Source organism: Elgaria multicarinata, chromosome 21 (genome assembly GCF_023053635.1).
Source record: "Elgaria multicarinata webbii isolate HBS135686 ecotype San Diego chromosome 21, rElgMul1.1.pri, whole genome shotgun sequence".
In the NCBI taxonomy this organism is placed as follows: domain Eukaryota; kingdom Metazoa; phylum Chordata; class Lepidosauria; order Squamata; family Anguidae; genus Elgaria; species Elgaria multicarinata.
Genome location: NC_086191.1, coordinates 4,341,302 through 4,360,506, shown reverse-complemented (window position 1 = coordinate 4,360,506; position 19,205 = coordinate 4,341,302). Strand labels below are relative to the sequence as shown.

The 19,205-nt window shown below is 48.3% G+C and overlaps 1 protein-coding gene across 1 annotated transcript in view; it reads right to left on the bottom strand.

Moving 5' to 3' along the window:
* ADAMTSL4 (ADAMTS like 4) overlaps positions 1–19,205 on the bottom strand; it is a 130,339-nt gene that overhangs the window by 96,430 nt on the left and 14,704 nt on the right. The window contains exon 3 of the mRNA XM_063145710.1: positions 17,344–17,490. The gene's annotated coding sequence lies outside the window, so the exon portion shown is untranslated. The remainder of the gene's footprint in view (positions 1–17,343; positions 17,491–19,205) is intronic.

Here is a 19,205-nt window from a genome sequence, read left to right as displayed (position 1 = left end):
AAACAATAACAGCGCAATCTTCTATGGGCCTACTCAGAAGTAAGTCCCTGCTAGATGATGATGTGATTTTAATTATGTATTTTATTTCTATACCACCTAGTACCCGAAGCTCTCTGGTCAATTCACAAAAAATACAAAAGAACCATGAAAGTTAAAAACAGTTTAAACAGCTAAAAAAAAAAAAGGTACAATGAAAACCCGGGATCTGATAAAACAACTGAGGCAGGATCTAAACTACTGCTTATAACGGTTTATAAGGGTTCTGACAACTGTTCAGGCCCAGGACACATTACATATGCCGTTTTCATACTGTTTTAAAAGTGTTATATCCTGCTTGGTGTAGATCCTGTCACATGTCGTCCAACGCCTGGGAGTACAGGATAGTTTTAACCAGGTGCCAGGTAGTTGGGAGATCATTCCACAATTGGGGGGCCGCCACAGAGAAGGCCTTTTCACTTGTTTCCACCCTCCAAACCTCCGTAGGAGGAAGCACTCCAAGGAAGGTGTCTGATGTTGACTGTAGTATTACAGGTAGGTTCATACCAAGAGAGGCGCTATGTCAGGTGTTGTGGTCCTGTCCTGAGCAGTATAAAGCTTTATATGTTAAAACCGGTACCTTGAATCAGATATATCCAAGCAGCCGGTGCAAGCAGGCCAGGATCCGTATTATATCTTGGGATCTTTTGGTCTGAATTATCATTCTAGCTACTCCCTTTTCCCCATGATGCAGCTTCCAAACCTCCTGCAAAGGCAGCCCCACGTAAAGCACCTGGGTCTTTCTCTCGAGTAAGTCAGTGTGGCATTGCAGCCTAAAACGACTCCTTAATATAGGGCTCAATCCTATGCATGTTTGGAGAGAAAAAAGTCCTACCACTCCCAGCACTGACCAGTCAAGAAAAAAAAAACCAGTCCTATAATTCCCAGAACTCCCTAGCTAGCATGCTGAGAGTTGTAGGGCTTTTTTCTGTCTAAACGTGCATAGGATTGCACAATTAAAAGGCTAAATTTAAAAGATGTGTCAACAGAGGCCAACAGCTACATTTGCAACCGAAGGACTGGTATATCGTGGTAGATTTAGAGCGCCATCAGACAAGCGTTTTATTCCACGCTCGTTCCTGGGCACTCACGGATTTTCACGGGTGCTTCAAATGACGTCTGCCTCCCGCACGCCTCCCGTCCCTTCTAGCCTTCTCAGTGCGGCAAAGAAAGACCCTGGTAATTCCAACTTATTTTTAAGGATGGAACTTGCCGGTATCTCCTGCTGTGTGCAGGAGAAGTGATCAAAACGGCCCACTGAATGGGCCCCGCCCACATTGTTTACTTCATGAGGGACAAACACGTGGGCGGAGAAGCGACGGTAAGCAAACACGATTTTTCTCCGTGTGATTGATGCTCTTAGGGTCCTTCCAGACAGAGGGTTCCTAGCGCTACCAATTCATAGAATCATAGACTCATAGAATAGCAGAATTGGAAGGGGGCTACAAGGCCATCAAGTCCAACCCCCTGCTCAATACAGGAATCCACCCTAAAGCATTCCTGACAACGTGCCACTATTCTGTTTTGTCTTTCTTGATAGTTTCCCTGTATTCAGAAAAAAGACAGAAAAAGATTCTGGGCAAATGCAAAAAAGGTTACAGGTCGACGTCATCATCTCCACCTGTCGTCAAATTCTGTGAATGAAACAAGGCGATGATGGCATATAAAATAGGGCTGTGCACCACTTCAGCTCCAGATCTGACTTCCAAACCGAATTGGGATTCAGACTGCTTCGGTCTGAATCCAAAGTGGGTCAAATTGATCCGCAGCCCTTCGGATGATTCTGAAGCCTGTCTGGGAATGTAAAAACCTCATCTGAAAGCACTCTTAACCTAAAGCTGCAATGTTTAATCAAAGAATTGGAGCAGCATATTTTTAAAGAACACTTTGGGTGGGTGTGTTTTTACGCAGTCCTTGGCATGGTTACTCAGACATATATCCCATTGTTTTTACGGGTCTCTCTCTCTCTCTCTCTCTCAGCTAAGTCAGGCAAGTTTTCACTTTTCTTAAGTCCGGTAACATTCCTAGCAGTTCCGTGAGATTTGCAAAGATTTGTTCAAATCCTCACCCCTCCCGCCTTGCAATAATTGGGAACAGATTGTAGGAGCAGATCGCATGATTTCACCAGGAGATGTGCGATCTTAAGCTTCAATCGCCCGCCCCTTCAGAGAATTCCAAGTGCTAAGACCATGGAACCATGAAGGAGAGCAGAGCTCTTGCACTTTCCGTGTGTGTGTGTGTGTAAAAGAGAGTATTTCAGCAGCTAAGTTTTGCCAGGCAGGCAGAAACAAGAAAAGTGGCATGGGATGACTCCTTCATAATGTTGACAGGTGTGCTGCTTTGCGTCGTACAGTCACGAGAGGGAAGAAATGGGGCCTTTCCACCAGCCACACTGAAAGACCACTCGCTTTTTTTCCTCTGCCCTCCGCATTGCCTTTTCCTTTCGCATCGTGTCTTTTTACATTGTAAACCTGCATGTGGGAGACTCCCTCATTTTACTGACTGAGCCAGGTTGGTCACCGGTACATCTAGGGGTGACCATATTACACCAGTTTTAAAATCATTACACTAGCTGCCAATTCGTTTCCGGGCGAAGTATAAAGTGTTATTTATTACCTTTAAAGCCCTACATGGTTTGGGTCCAGGTTACCTGCGGGATCACCTTCTCCCATACAATCCACCCCGCACACTCAGGTCCTCTGGGGAGAATTTACTCCAGCCATCAAAAACTAGAAACAACTGTTACCCAGAGGACCTTCTCTTCTGCCGCTCCCAGACTGTGGAATGGCCTGCCGGGATTGATCCGCCAACTCAATCTCAATAGTCTTTCTGAATGTAAAAAAGCAATAAAGACTGATCTCTTCCGGCAGGCCTACCCAGTCGAATTTTAGGACTGTTATTTTAATAATATATTAGTTGTTATATGTTTTAATCAGTTTTATGCATTTTATAATGTTTTGTATTATAAAATATTATGTTGTTTCCCGCCTCAATCCAGAGGGAGAGGCAGGTAAGAAATAAATATAGTATATTATTATTATTATTATTATTATTATTATTATTATTATTAGCCATTCCAGGAGCCTTTTTGGGGCTGTGGAGCAGGCGAGACGTACTTTAACTAAATAAACAAACAAACAAATATTGGTCAGCCTTTTGATTGATGCAGGTTGGCGAGAAGGAAGAGGAGGAGGCTGGAAGGAAGGGATTCTTTTGATCTCCTTACTATCTCATGATTTTAAGAGCTGGGGAGGAGAAGGAAACAGACAGTGAGCCAGATTTTAATCTGAGCCAAAGCTTATCATCAGGGATTACCCTCAAAACTTGTGTTTCTTGGTTTGTTTCCAGCAGGGCTCTCACAGCCTGAGAATCGTCCACCAGCTACTCCTGACGGGTCCTTTTCAGTCGTAGCCCCTCCTGCCTTACTAACTGTGAACCGCTCTCCCCAGAGAAGTCCACCAGCAAAGAACTTTCTTTTAAGCCTTTCAGGCCTTTTGCTTTGCTCACTGCACTCCGCTCCCCCGGCTTTATCTTCAAAGTTGTGCCTTACAGCAGTTTGGACCTCTGTGGATATTTTTACAACCTTGGTTTTTTAGGGCCATTTCTGAGGCTTTTCGCCCCGTTATCCTCGTGTTCCTCTGTTTCCAGATTATTTATTTATTTATTTATTACGTTTTTATACCACCCAATAGCCGAAGCTCTCTGGGCGGTTCGCAAAAAATTAAAACCATAATAAAACAAACAACAGTCTAAAAACACAAATACAAAATACAGTATAAAAAGCACAACCAGGATAAAACCACGCAGCAGAAACTGATAGAAGATTAAAATACAGAAATTGAACAGTAAAATTTAAATTTAAGTTAAAATTAAGTGTTAAAATACTGAGAGAATAAAAAGGTCTTCAGCTGGCGACGAAAGGAGTACAGTGTAGGCGCCAGGCGGACCTCTCTGGGGAGCTCATTCCACAACCGGGGTGCCACAGCAGAGAAGGCCCTCCTCCTAGTAGCCACCTGCCTCACTTCCTTTGGCAGGGGCTCACGGAGAAGGGTCCGTGTGGATGATCTTAAGGTCCGGGTAGGTACATATGGGAGGAGGCGTTCCTTCAAATAACCTGGCCCCAAACCGTTTAGGGCTTTTGAATGTCAATACCAGCACTTTGAATTGGGCCCGGACCTGGACTGGCAGCCAACGAAGCTGGAAAAGGACTGGCGTGATGTGGTCTCGCCGGCCAGTCCCTGTTAGTAAACGGGCTGCCCTGTTTTGTACCAGCTGAAGCTTCCGGACCATTTTCAAAGGCAGCCCCACGTATAACGCATTGCAGTAATCCAAGCGAGAGGTTATCAGAGCATGGATCACTGTAGCTAGGCTATCTCTGTCCAGATAAGGGCGTAGTTGGTATATCAACCTAAGCTGATAAAAGGTGCTCTTTGCCACTGAGTTCACCTGTGTCTCAAGTGACAGTTCTGGATCCAAGAGCACCCCCAAACTACAGACCCGATCCTTTAGGGAGAGTGCAACCCCGTCCAGGACAGGGCAAACATCACCTCGCCGGACAGATGAACCACCTGCTAACAGTACCTCCGTCTTGTCTGGACTGAGTCTCAGTTTATTAGCCTTCATCCAGTCCATTACCACGCCCAGGGTTTTCATTGGGTTTTCTTGCAATTTATTTGGTATTCGTGCGCATCACCCAAGGTGACTCACAAGTTAAATAAATGAACGAATAATAGAAGAAAAATGTGCTTCTGGTAATGTCCCTTGCACCTGAATGACCACAGCCACTGCAGGCATTGTCTAGGGCCATGTCTATACAACTCCGGATTTCCCACAAAACCACAGCATTGCTCATGCGAAGTAGCATGGAAAAAGTTACACGGAAGGAGCGTGGGCTGCCCAGCCTGGGAAAAACCACAGCGCCGTTGTTAGACAGTGGGAATGAGGCGCAAATATCAAGGGACTGGGGAAATCGGGATTTATTTATTTGTTTATGGCAACTCTGCTAGGAAATCAGAAGATGTTTACTTCTTGGGAGGAGAGCAATGACAAATCTTGATGAAATAGTTAAGAGCAGAGACACCACACTGACAACAAAGGTCCGCATAGTTAAAGCAATGGTATTCCCCGTAGTACCCTATGGCTGCGAGAGCTGGACCATAAGGAAAGCGGAGCGAAGGAAGATAGATGCTTTTGAACTGTGGTGTTGGAGGACAATTCTGAGAGTGCCTTGGACTGCAAGAAGATCAAACCAGTCCATACTCCAGGAAATAAAGCCAGACTGCTCACTTGAGGGAATGGTATTAAAGGCAAAACTGAAGTACTTTGGCCACATAATGAGAAGACAGGATACCCTGGAGAAGAGGCTTATGCTAGGGAAAGTGGAAGGCAAAAGGAAGAGGGGCCGACCAAGGGCAAGATGGATGGATGATATTCTGGAGGTGACAGACTTGACCTTGGGGGAGCTAGCGGTGGCGACGGCCGACAGAAAGCTCTGGCGTGGGCTGGTCCATGAAGTCACGAAGAGTCGGAAGCGACTGAACGAATAAACAACAACCAAATATCTGAACTTCATTTACTTTCGTTCTCCAACTTTCACAGCGCCACGGTGGCCATTATTACATTGTGAAGTTCTCCTCCTGCCCCGCCTTTCCTGTGCTGGGATCCGCCCCTAGGAACACCCGTTTCCAAAACCAGAACTGAAGCCACCCCTGACAGACGGGAAACCATTGCGGTGACATCGGAGCAATGGAAAACGTCACAGTACATCAGCACAGTTTTGGCGTCACGTAAATGACCTGGCGCAACTGAACAGCCTCGACAGGGTATTTATGGCATATAGACAAGCCCTAGAAGTAAATTTTCCAGCATAAGAACGTAAAAAGAGCCCTGATGCTGGATCAGACCAGGGGTCCATCTAGTCCAGCACTCTGTTCGCACAGTGGCCAACCAGCTGTCGACCAGGGACCAATAAAGCAGGACATGGTGCAACAGCACGCTCCTGCCCATGTTCCCCAGCAACTGGTGCACACAGGCTTATTGCCTCGAATACTGGAGATAGCACACAACCCTCAGGGCTAGGAGCCATGGATCCAGGAATTTATCCAACCCCCTTTTCAAGCCATCCAGATTGGGGGCCATCACTACATCTTGTGGTGGTGAGTTCCATAACTTAACTCTTCGCTGTGTGAAGAAGTCCTTCCTTTTATCTGTCGTGAATCTCCCACCCATCAGCTTCATGGGACGACCCCTTTGGGTCCTAGTATTTTGAGAGAGGGAAAAAAATGTCTCCCGACCCACATTCCCCTTTGCAAGGAGCTAACTCTGCTAAGAAGAGTTGATTTTTGCTTTCTCTGTAAATTAGGAAACTTGAGTGTAAATTCTTTTATATTTGCATATATATGTTTCTGGATTTACTACTACTGTGTCTCAGTACAAGGACAATCCATATTTTCTAGTCTCTTGACAAATCTGGTGAAGTTCCCCAAACAGAAATGACCCAGCAATAGAATCGCATGTAGTTTACCTTTTCATAACATTACTGGCTTTATAAAACATCCCATTAATAAATACTTGTATTTGTTAAGAGATATAGTTGGACGTAAAGAGGAAAAAAAAACATACATGGTTTTTAAAAGAGCTAAAAATTTAGGGGGTTGGTCAGTCAAGAGTGACACTTCAGAAAAGACCGTTTCTCTTATCAGGATTAAGACCTCCAATTGTAACCGTTGTGAGCATAGATTTAGACTGAAATACTTTGTGAACCTTACAGATGGGAAAGGATACGCCCCAAGAGATTTCACGACATGCAATAGCAAATTTATGGTGGTCTTTGTCATACTGTGTAGGAAAAAACCACAAGGAACCGTAACATCAGAACGGAGGAACATCTCAGTAATAGGGTGACCATATGAAAAGGAGGACAGGGCTCCTGTATCTTTAACAGTTGCATAGAAAAGGGAATTTGAGCAGGTGTCATTTGTATATATGGAGAACCTGGTGAAATTTCCTCTTCATCACAACAGTTCAAGCTGCAGGAGCCCTGCCCTCTCTTGTAGTGACACTTCAGAAAAGACCGTTTCTCTTATCAGGATTAAGACCTCCAATTGTAACCGCTGTGAGCATTGGTTTAGAGACTGAAATACTTTGTGAACCTTATAGATGGAAAAGGGCTCTGTTCACACAGTGGCCAGCCAGCTCTTGGCCAGGGACCCACAAGCAGAAACTCAATCCTATCTCTCTCCTGTTTTCAGAAACCTCGTTTCCTAGAAATTTATTTATTTATTTATTTAAAACATTTATATCCCGCCCTATATCATTAAGATCTCAGAGCTGCGTACAGATAAAAACACACAGTATCAAACAATAAATATGCACAGTTAAAAACAAATTAAACAATGATCCAAGTTAAAACAATATATAATTTAAAAGCAGTTAAAACAATGTGCCAGTGAGTTTAACCATCAAAGGCTTTGTTAAAAAGCCATGTTTTTACTTGGCGTCAAAATGCAATCAATGTTGGCGCTAATCGGGCCTCCAAGGGGAGGGCGTTCCACAGTCGGGGGGCCACCACAGAGAAGGCCCTCTCCCTTGTCCCATCATAGCGTATATGTTGCATTGGTGGGATGCAGAGAAGGGCTCCTGCAACAGATCTCAAGTCACTGGCAGGCATATATAAGGAGAGGCGCTCTCTCAAGTATCGAGGTCCCAAGCTGTTTATATGTAATAATTAAGACCTGGCTGAGATGGATTACCGGAGCCGTCATGCATTGGTGCGTTTTCTAAAAGAAAGCCGCCTGGCATGAGGACGGGCACGGGCCAGATCCATGCGTATACACACACCTCGGCGGCGCTGGCAAAACGGCTTGCCAATTCCCACCTAGGGACACCGGCAGACTTTCGCTCCCGTCCCCTTTTTATACTGGAATATTTGCTGGCTGGTGGAGGGTGGGGGAGTGCTGCTAATCCCGGCTAAAACCCACAAATCAAAAGGAAGCTGCCAAATTTGGCCTGGCCAGACTCCGCGGACACTTGTTATGTCTGCCCGGCTGAAAAAAGCCACAGAGAATTATCTCCCACGGGCTGGAAGCAACTCCTGTCCTCCTGCCCTGGCATTTTCTGTAGCCGTTAATTAGTCTTTTGCTAAGAGGCTCTGTGTACGAATTTCGACTTGGCTGGTCTCACGCTCCATCAGCCGATGAAAGCGACTCTGACTAGGCCTCAAATAAGCCCTGACAGGGTTCATGGTCGCCTGAGGGAACACAGAGTGCTGCGCCCCAGGGATTCGCTGGACGTCTCTCGCTCGGGGCACTTTAGACCCAATTAATTTGACTCGTGGCTGGCGAAACTGGGGGTGTCCCCCTCCCCGGCAACCTGGCTGGATTCCTACAGCTGTGCCCTGGTTTTTCAACGTCTGATTTATTTAATTCTTACATTTATATCCCACCTTTTCTCCTCTCGCAAGGAACCAAAGTGCGACCACACTTAGAATACCGTGTACACTTCTGGTCACCACACCTAAATATATATATGATATTATAGAGTTGGAAAGAGGGCAACTAAACCGATCCAGGGGCTGGAGCATCTCCCCGAGAAGGGAAGGTTACATTAATTGGGATTGTTTAGCTTGGAGAAAAGGAGGCTGAGGGGAGACAGGATAGAGGTGTGCAAAATGATGCCTGGTGTGGAGAAGGTGGACAGGGAGACATTTTTCTCCCTCTCTCAAAAAAACTAGAACCCAAAGGCTGACTGGTGGGCGATTCAGGACAGATCAAAGGAAGGACTTCTTCACACAGCGCAGAGTTAAACTATGGAACTCACTACCACAAGATGTGGTGACGGACACCAATTTGGATGGCTTGAAAAGGGGGTTGGATAAATTCCTGGCGGAGAAGGCTGTTAGTGGCTACCAGCCGTGATGGTTGTGTGCTACCTCCAGTATTCGAGGCAGTAAGCCTGTGTGCACCAGTTGCTGGGGAACATGGGTGGGAGGGTGCTCTGGTGCCATGTCCTGCTTGTTCATCCCTGGCCGATGACTGTGTGAACAGAGTGCTGGACTAGATGGACCCTCGGTCTGATCCAGCAAGGTTCTTCTGATGTTCTGACGTCTTAACCGGGTCATGCTCCTCTCTGTTTCTATCCTCACAACAACCTCGTGAGATAGGCTAGGCTGAGAGACAGGGTCTTGCTCAACAAATCATCCAGTGTGCCTCATGGCCAAGATCTCCCGAGTCCTACTCCAACACTATAACCACTACACCACACTGTCTTTCATGACATAGATGGGAAATCCTCTATTCCATCGGCCTTCCAAGTTCTTACCCTGCCTGACTTTCTTTAAAAAGGAGGAGGAAGAGGAGGAGGAAGACTTGGCATTCTTAGCTAAAAACATTTCCCAGGCTAAGTTTCTTGGTCACGTTCCTGCGTGACCAGCCAAGGGGCTCCATGGAGGAGTTAGCGGAGATAGCATTACACGCGCCCCCACTTTTTCGACCAGGGTTGAGCCCCTATCTGGGATTCTTTTCCTCTGGGGGAAGAGCTCACAGAAGAACTTAAACCGTTTCTGCAACGTTTAAGTGAGTTTACAAATAAACAAGGCGCCGGTCAAACTCAGGAGAGCGCCTGCAGGACTTAGCAAGAGCAAAGGTTTAGAAAATGTGGCATCCCAAATTGTGGCACGGCGCTGCAGCCCCCAAACTAACACATTAAGTAGAGGACAATCAAAACCAGACATTCTTTTCCCCCACTTCCTGATATGGCAGAGTTTTATTTTTTTACACATACAGAGAAGATTAGGAAGGTTTGCCTTCGTCTTTGTGCTTGTGGAAAGACAGCTAAAGGCGCGATCCTACGTATGTTTGGAAAAAGTCCGGCAATTCCCGGCATTTCCCAGCCAGCATGGCACCAAAGGACGACCGCACATGGAAGGTTTCATGGATTTTCCACGTCAGGACAAAAGACGGAGAAAACCTCAGGAAAAAGGATGAGCTGAGCATGACACGGTGACGCCGTCGTGCGGAACTTGTGCAAAATATGAGTCAGCAAACCAGCCGTGCCGAATCCATCATCAATCACTGCCTGGAAGCCGCCCAGGTTTTTCTCTCAATCACTCGCTTTGACCAGGCCATCCGCACTGTCAAGAGAACAGCTGAGAGCATGTACAGAGTGCCTTCAGCGATGAAAACCAGGCCTTCGGGGATCTGGGCTTAGGAAAATGAATTTGGGATGCTGCTAGGCAGACAGAGTCCCTGAGAATTATTTAGTCACGAAGTCCTCCAAATGACCCCTTGGGTCAAGGGCTTCTCTCCATGTTGATCCCCCACCCCTTGCACCCGGTCGAGGTGCTGTGTGTTTTGGACGCAAGGCGAATCCGTTCTTACGCACCTCTGTGCATAAAGGCCGGACTGGAGCAGCGCCGTCTCCTTTGCTCGGCAAACCAAGCAGCAGTGGAATTTGGACAGGAGGCACTGCGCCCCTCTCCAACAATTCAAAACGGGGACCCGAAAACGGGGCTGGGGACTCTGTCAAACATCCATCTCAGTTTTCGTGGCACAAAGATGGCCCTTTTTCCTGGAGCCCGTCGTCCAAAGAATCGGCTGCAAGATGAAATAGAAGTGAACGGAACAATGTGATGCCTTTATATTTGCTGTTTTCCTTGCCACGTTTTGGGGGCTTATTTATTTATAACATTTATATCCCGCCCTATATCATTAAGATCTCAGGGCGGCGTACAGCTAAAAAGCATACAGTAAAAAGCATATATGCTTAGGCACCCCTGGGTTTCCTGTGAGTGCTTCAAATGTCACCTGTTTTGCTGTCCAGCGCGACAAAGCGGGTCCCATCCTGACCGGTGCGCGTGGCATATTTGAATGGCTGTGCATTTTGGTCATAAGTGCGCTTTCCGTGCGGCCCACGCCTTACTGATGAAGCAGTGCAGCTCTCCCCAAGTAAATAGAAATAAGATAAACACACAATTAAAACTAGGGTGACCCTATGAAAAGGAGGACCGGGCTCCTGGATCTTTAACAGTTGTATTGAAAAGGGAATTTCATTAGGGGGTCATTTGTATGCAGGCAGCACCTGGTGAAATTCCCTCTTCATCACCACAGTTAAAGCTGCAGGAGCCCTGCCCTCTTTACTTAGAGTGACCAGATGCAGGGCTTCGGAGAGCCGTTTTGGCCAAGAAGAGGAGTCGTGGTTCGCTTCAATTCACCATCACCCTAATGAAAGGGTTATTAATCAAGATTTAAACCACACTTGTTGAAATCCAGAGTAATTTAACCAAAAAAAGACCCCAGGCATCTCTAATCATAACAAAACCACCTCTTTTCCCCGTTCTGCACTGTACTGCGATTAAACATTTGGGGCGGATTCTTGGCAGTTCTAACCTGTCGTTGTGGGCAGAAAAGCTGGGGGAGCGTGAATATTTTGTTGCCTGCATCTGTCATTGCCGGGAGGGGTGGCGAGCGGGTGAGAAGGCGGACCTTGTGATCGCCTGTGGCGCACGGATTGCTCTGCAATTGCTAGTTCAAGAAAAACCCCAGAACCTCCGTGGCTTGCGGGTTAAGCCTTGGAGAGCCCTCCGTGAAGACTTTGGGGGAACAGGTGGCTTGGAGGGAGAGAAGGAAGAAAAAAAGGAAAGAAAGAAAGGTTATTCTAGCAAAAAGTTTCTTCCCTTTTCTGGAATGTTAATAATAATATTTATAATACCTGCTCTTAAAAGATTACAGTTGAGATGTACAGAAATGGCAAGAAAAGAAGCGAGAGGCCGGGCAGAGGGGGGGAAAAGAATTGGCCATATTGAGGAAGAGGGAGAAAGTCTGATAGAGACCATTTCCTCCTTTTCTACATCTCCCAAAAGGCCGTGGACAATTCCGCCGTCTAGATTCTGCGACTGCACGGCGCCTGTCCAGCGAAATGGAGTTTGCGCAGCGTCGTATTCCGAGGGGGGATTGTGTCCTGGTTTAGTTAGCGAGAGGGGGGCAGTCCTGCCGTTTGGATTTTCTGCCACAGCACCCCCCCCCAAAACCTATCTAGAAGTTTACACGTTTTTAGGTGTGCCCCAGAAGCTGGTGGCATATTGATCTTTCATTTCAGCTCTACCCGCCGAAGGAGGGAGAAATCGCCTTTTTCCTCCGGACATTCTCCGGCTCTCAGAATAATATACTTGGAGTTTTTCAAAGAGAAAATAAATTACCGGGGTGGGGGAGGAGCGCTTTCTATCTCAAAGGTTTGGAGTTCGAATCTCATTAGAAACGCCACCTTCCGGTCTGAAAATCGCCTCCCTGACAAAACATGATAGCACTCTTCAAATACTTGAAAGGTTGTCCCACAGAGGAGGGCCAGGATCTCTTCTCGATCATCTTATAGTGCAGGACAAAGAATCATGGGCTCAAGTTAAAGGAAGCCAGATTCCGGCTGGACATCAGGAAAAACTTCCTGACTGTTAGAGCAGTACGACAATGGAACCAGTGACCTAGGGAGGTTGTGGCCTCTCCCACCCTAGAGGCCTTCAAGAGGCATCTGTCAGGGATGCTTTAGGGTGGATTCCTGCATTGAGCAGGGGGTTGGACTCGATGGCCTTAGAGGCCCCTTCCAACTCTACTATTCTATGATTCTATGACCCAAACCCTAATATAGAAAAACTTTGCATGTACCAGCCTTAAGGGTGCAAAGGAATGCACTCTGCACATGCCCAGAGGTGCTTTCGTTGGTTCTTAGTTCCTATGTTCTGGGTTTGAGATCTGGCACTGAAAAGAGATTGTCTCGGAGAACTTTGGCACAAACTGAGCCCTGAGGTTCCCCTTTCCCTCTTCTTGTCTTTCTCTCTGTATATATCTTCTCTCAGTGCCTGTGACTCACTTTGTCCATATTTCCTTTCAATGGGAGCAGGAAAGCAACCAGGCCAAAAATGTGCTAAGTTTAGCCCCAGAGTACACACAGTGGGTGGGTGAATTGTTTTATCAGTCGGCCGTCGCTTCTGAACCGCCGGCTTGGGTGCTCCCACAAGAGATCCAGGAAGCAAGCCCGCCAGGTCTGCTAAATACGAGAACGTCGCTGAGGTCAGCCTGCTCCCACCAGTCCTGGTTGCGAGGGTGAAAGGGGGAAGCACTTTGCACATGCTCCGGGTGTGTGGGTGGGCAGGACTTATTTTCATGTTGCAGGAGGTCTGCTGATTTTTTTTTATTTCCTCCCAGTAGGGCTTCCCCGACAGCAGGCAGGAATCCAACAGGCGATGCTTTTCCTAACGCAGAGGTGCAACAGTGAATGAAATTCTTCATCGAGAGGAAGTTTCGGATGAGATCAAAAGTCTCGTTAAAACGGCCACGAAATCAAAAATGCTCCCTTACTGCTCCGCTTCTGCGCCAATGCGCAGTCCCCCCCCCTTCCCAAAACGACAAGAAAGCTTTTTTTCCAACCCATGGGTTCACTCGCCGTTTCTGCCCTTCTCCAAAGAAAAACTCTTTCAACAAGTTGCAGCAAGTTCAAGGAGGCTCTTACGGGATTCCTACGCCAGCGGAAATGGAATTAATGGGGTGGATGGGGGGGGGGGAGGACTCACTAATACCAGCCCCCAAAGTGTCCGTAGATCATTCACGTTAAGAAACGTTCACCCGGACTTTCAGCACACTTCCCTTAGGATAAGCGTACGAAATTTAAAACAGAGATATCTTCGGGTGCCTTCTCTGATCGGAGCTGAGCTATCACTACAGCTGTGTTTGTTTTTGACGTCGCTGCTCTAAATAATTGTATAGAAGCACAGCTATACCATTAAGAACATCAGAGGAGCCCTGATGCTGGCTCAGACCAAGGGTCCATCTAGTCCAGCACTCGGTTCACACAGTGGCCAACCAGCCATCGGCCAGGGACCAACAAAGCAGGACATGGTGCAACAGCACCCTCCCACCCATGTTCCCCAGCAACTGGTTCACACAGGCTTATTGCCTCGAATACTGGAGATAGCACACAACCATCAGGGCTAGTAGCCATGGATAGCCTTTGCCCCCAGGAATTTATCCAACCCCCTTTTAAAGCCATCCAAATTGGTGGCCATCACTACATCCTGTGGTAGTGAGTTCCATAATTTAACTATGGGCTGTGTGAAGAAGTCCTCCCTTTTATTTGTCCTGGATCTCCCACCCATCAGCTTCATGGGATGACCCTGTTGGGTTCTAGTACTTTGAGAGAGGGAGAAAACTCTCAACATTCAACTTAAGAACATCAGAAGAGCCCTGATGCTGGATCAGACTAAGGGTCCATCTAGTCCAGCACTCTGTTCACACAGTGGCCGACCAGCCATCGGCCAGGGAGGAACAAGCAGGACATGGTGCAACAGCACCCTCCCACCCATGTTCCCCAGCAACTGGGGCACACAGGCTTACTGCCTCGAATACTGGAGATAGCACACAACCATCAGGGCTAGGAGCCAGGGACGGCCTCCTCCTCCAGGAATTTATCCAACCCCCTTTTCAAGCCATCCAGATTGGGGGCCATCCCTACATCTTGTTCGTCTTCTCCCCACGGATCGTTTCCTTCGGTTTTCCCTTGTGTAATAAGTTGGAGTACGGCGCACCAACTGTACAGCACCCACTTCTGCTCCCCAGAAGTAAAATCCCCCAAGAAGAGGGCCTTGACTCTGAGGCCTGCTTTTTGTTTGTGACTGTGGGTTTTTTTTTGGGGGGGGGGAATAAAATAATTAAATGTGGGCGCACGTAGGCCTGCGCATGGATGCAACATGCCCCATGCCCTGCTTCTCCACTGCTCCATAAATGCTCTTTGGCGGCGCTGAAAAATGGCCGTGATCGTAGCCGAAGTGAGGCCACGATCCATGGGGAGTTTAAACACTTTCTTCAAAAACAAAAGCACATAGTCCTGCTCCTTTCCTGCTGTTTTCTGCCCTCCCCCATGAATAATGCCAACATGGCCCGTGCATAGTGAATCCCCCCCCTGAAATTTGAATGCGGTGTGGCCCTGCCCCCTCTCTTCACGCGCCCCCAAAGGGCTGCCTTCGCCCCTCCCTGCTGGTGGCAACAGCCTGCTTCCATGCCACACGGATTGGCCGAGCAGGGCTGTCCATCATCCTGCTGGCGGAGGAGCCTCCCCCGGCCTGTTTGGGGTGGAGGAAATAAATGGCGGTTGCAGCGCGCGCTTTGAACGTTTTCAAACTTTCAAACTTTCCTGCAGGACCGCACTGCCAAAGCTCCAGTTTAAAACAAAGATGAGCAAAATCGGGCCGGTAGATCTCGAGTAATAAGCCTTACACGACCATACGAGAGTATTACGATTGAAATTTCCATCCCACCTTTGTCCCTTCAAACAGCACGTGAGCTGCCTGGTCGTAATAAAACACAGGTCCAACACGGAATCTCCATTAAAACGGAAAAGCCAAACCACGCCATGAAAATACACAGCCGTAAAAGGAGAAATAAACAGGACTCCGCCGATTAATTCCTCTCCTTCCTTCTCTGCATCCCCAAATCGCCACGGCCACGAATCATCCCCAAAGAACGTTGCTCTCCTGCAGCTGCTTACAGATACCAGCACAGCCCGCGATGTCAGAGGACCTGTCAACAACCCCAGGTGGTTGACTTGATGCTCACCAGCCTCCCAGGACGGAGCGTGGGTGTAAATTGCAGCTCGGAAGAGGGACAAATGAGACCCAGGCCATCCCCTGGTTTTGACTCCTTGCATTGTCGACCCCAGGCCAGCCAATTTTCTGACCACCAGGACTAGAAACTTGAAGTCCCTGCAACCCCTTAACAGTTGCCATCATCTTACATGATCAGGGCCGGCGCCAGACTATATTGCGCCCTAGGCAGGCGCATTCTGAAGCCTCCACCCCGTGCCCGCCCGCTTGCTCGCCCGCTTGCTCACCTGCTCACCGCCCGCCCACTTGCTCGCCTGCCCGCTCGCTCACTGCCTGCCTGCCTGCTTGCTCACCCGCCCGCTTGCTCACCCGCTCACCGCCCACTTGCCCGCCCGCCCGCTCGCTCACTGCCTGCCTGCCTGCTTGCTCACCCCGCCCGCTTGCTCACCCGCTCACCACCCACCCGCCCACTTGCCCGCCCGCCCCGCTCGCTCACTGCTTGCTCGCCCGCCCGCTCGCCCGCCCGCTTGCTCGCTCGCCCCGCTTGCTCACCCGCCCGCTCGCTCACTGCCCGCCCGCCCACTTGCTCACCCACCCGCCCGCTCGCTCACCACCCACCCGCTCGCTCACCTGCCTGCCCGGCCACTCCCTCCCGCTCCCGGCTTTGAAGCCAGGACGCTGGGGTTGGGGGGTGGGGCGGAGTCTTCGAAGCGGTGCGCCCGGAAGTGGCTTCCTGGCGCGCCATACTGAAGCTTCCGCCCCACCCCGCGCCTGCTCCTGGCTTTGAAGCCAGGATACTGGGGTTGGGGGGCGGGGCAGAGGCTTCAGTACAGCACGGCTTCCTGGCGCGCCATACTGAACCCTCCGCCTCCAACCCCAGCGTCCTGGCTTCAAAGGAGCTTCCGGGTGCACTGTTCGGCACCCTCGTTTGCTTGGCGCTCTAGGCCACCGCCTGAGCTGCCTCTATGGAAGCGCCAGCCCTGCACATGATACAGCATACAACTCCCCTGTTAAAACAGCTCCGCTGGTTTCCAGTTTGTTTCCAGGCACAATTCAAAGCACTGGTTAGGACCTATAAAGCCCTATACAGTCCGGGTCCGGGTTATCAGAAAGACCATATGACCCTGCCCATGTTTTAAGATCTTCAGGGGAAGCCCTTCTCTGAGTTCCACCACCATCACAGGCACACCTGGTGGGAACGCAGGAGAGGGCCTTCTCGGTGGTGGCTCCAGTGCTCTGGAACTCTCTTCCCAGGGAAGCCAGACAGGCTCCCTCCCTGATGTGCTTTAGGAGGCAGGCAAAGGCTTCTCTGTTCCGGCAGACCTTTGCCGAATGAACTGGACCTCCGTCTGTGTCAAGGACTTTTTAAAATTGTCATTTTAAATGTTTACATGTTTTAATATTGGAATATGTTTAATATACTTTGAACTTTTGTATATCTCTATTTATAGGCTTTTAAAGAGGCAGCTGGACAACCCTCTGTCAGGGATGCTTTAGGGTGGATTCCTGCATTGAGTAGGGGGTTGGACTCAATGGCCTCGTAGGCCCCTTCCAACTCTGCTATTCTATGATTCTATGATTCTATGATAATATTCCATTTCTTCCGTCAACCAGTTTGCTGGCTGGCCTTTATCCTGCCCCCATGGTAAATGCCCCCGCTCTTTGAGGGGGTCCACCCCCCATTCGATTTTTATTCCTAAAGATTTCTTGGTGCTTCTACAAACCTTCTCCTGGGCACACCGATACGTCTTCTTTTTGTGCATGGGCCGTCCTGTCTACATAAGCAACGGCACTCCACGCCTGGACTTTGGAATTAGAGGGAGCGATGGATGCAGGGAGAGAGTTCCTCTGAGTATATGCAGAGTGGAGCCCTTTGAAAGAAACCAGAAAGAACAGAGAAACAAGAATAAAAATAAAGTTGACTCAACAGCCGCATTTATGCCCTGCTACTCCACTTTACTTATTTCATTTTTTTCACCTCTGGCCTTAGGCCAGGCGAATTAAATTCTGATTAAGCCGGTAAAGATTCCGGCTGAGCGGCAAATTCTCTTCCCGCCCTGAAACCTGATCTCCCGACTCTGCTTTTGTTCTGACCAGTTTCAGGAGAAGCATCCTCCGGCAAAGAGGTTTATTCCGAGACAAAAGAGAAGGTTGGAAACAACCCCTTAAAATGGGGGGAAAAACAACAACATCTCCCTTATTAAACGTTCACAATGAAAGTCAATCCCCTTTGATCTCGTTTTATGACGAAGGCAACCCTTTCGCAACATGGTACTTTAAAGATTAAACGCCCTCTGGGATGTTTTTTCAACAATTTGTACAGAAAGAACAGGTGTCTCAGGGTGCAATCCTAGGCACATTTAGATGGGGTTGGGGGGAGTCCTACAAAGCCAGGCCAAGCCAGGGAACGCTGGGTGTTGTAGTCCTTGTTTCTGTGTAAACGATTACACCCTTTGTTGCTGTAGATCTTTTGGTAGTGTTTCTAGGACAGAGGTGTTGGCTCTTAAACCCACCTGGAGTCCCAATAATTTGGGCCACCTGAGATCCAGCATGGCTTGGGACCACAATACCTGACGGAACGCCTCTCCCGACATGAACCTACCCAAACACTACGTTCAACATCTAAGGTCCTCCTCCAAGTGCCTCCTCCGAGGGAAGCTCAGAGGTTGGCAACAAGAGAGAGGGCCTTCTCTGTGGTGGCCCCCCAACTGTGGAACAATCTCCCTGACGAGGCCCGCCTGGCGCCGATATTGTCATCTTTTCGGCGCCAGGTCAAGACTTTTCTCTTCTCCCAGGCGTTTAGCGATACGTAATGAGCCTGGGTCTGTTTTCTGGGCTCATCGTTTCTAAAGTTGTTACCGTGGTTTTAATTGTATGCGCATTTTGTGTGTTTTTGTGGGTTTTAATTTTTGTATATTGTTTTTAAATGTTTCATCTTGCGTGAACCTCCCAGAGAGCTTCGGCTATGGGGCGGTATACAAGTTTAAAAATGTTTTAAATTTGTTGGTTGCTTTTATGCTCTTCGTGTTTTTGATTTTTGTGAACTGCCCAGAGAGCTTCGGCTATTGGGCGGTATAAAAATGTAATACATAAATAAATAAATAAATAAATATAATAATTAGAGTTCTCCATCTGAGGTCCAACTGGAGTTAGCCAGATGGGATTTCAGTTTCTCTTGGTCCCACCCTAGTTTCAGCGAATCGAAACTTTTGGGTCGTCATCCCCAATCATAAACTATTGAAAAGCCTCTCTTAAGAGCTACCCGCAGTAAGAGCCATAATAATAATAACAACAACCTTGTTATTTCAGCCCCGCCCCTTTTTGCCTTTGGTCCCGCCCACCACTGGAACGGGGATTCAGAGCTAAACTGCTCCTGAGCTTGGAGGCTCTACAGAGCTATCTGCCCTCAGCTGCCAACAGTTCCTCTCCTCCGCCGGGGATTTTTCTAACCCCCATTTTAAATCTGGTTGCCACACCTCACATCTTGGGGCGGGGGCTACTTATGAACCACTCCCCCCACACACACACAAAAAAGGACAAGAGAAGGCAGCGATTTACATAAACTTTGCCTAGGCCTATTTGCCTA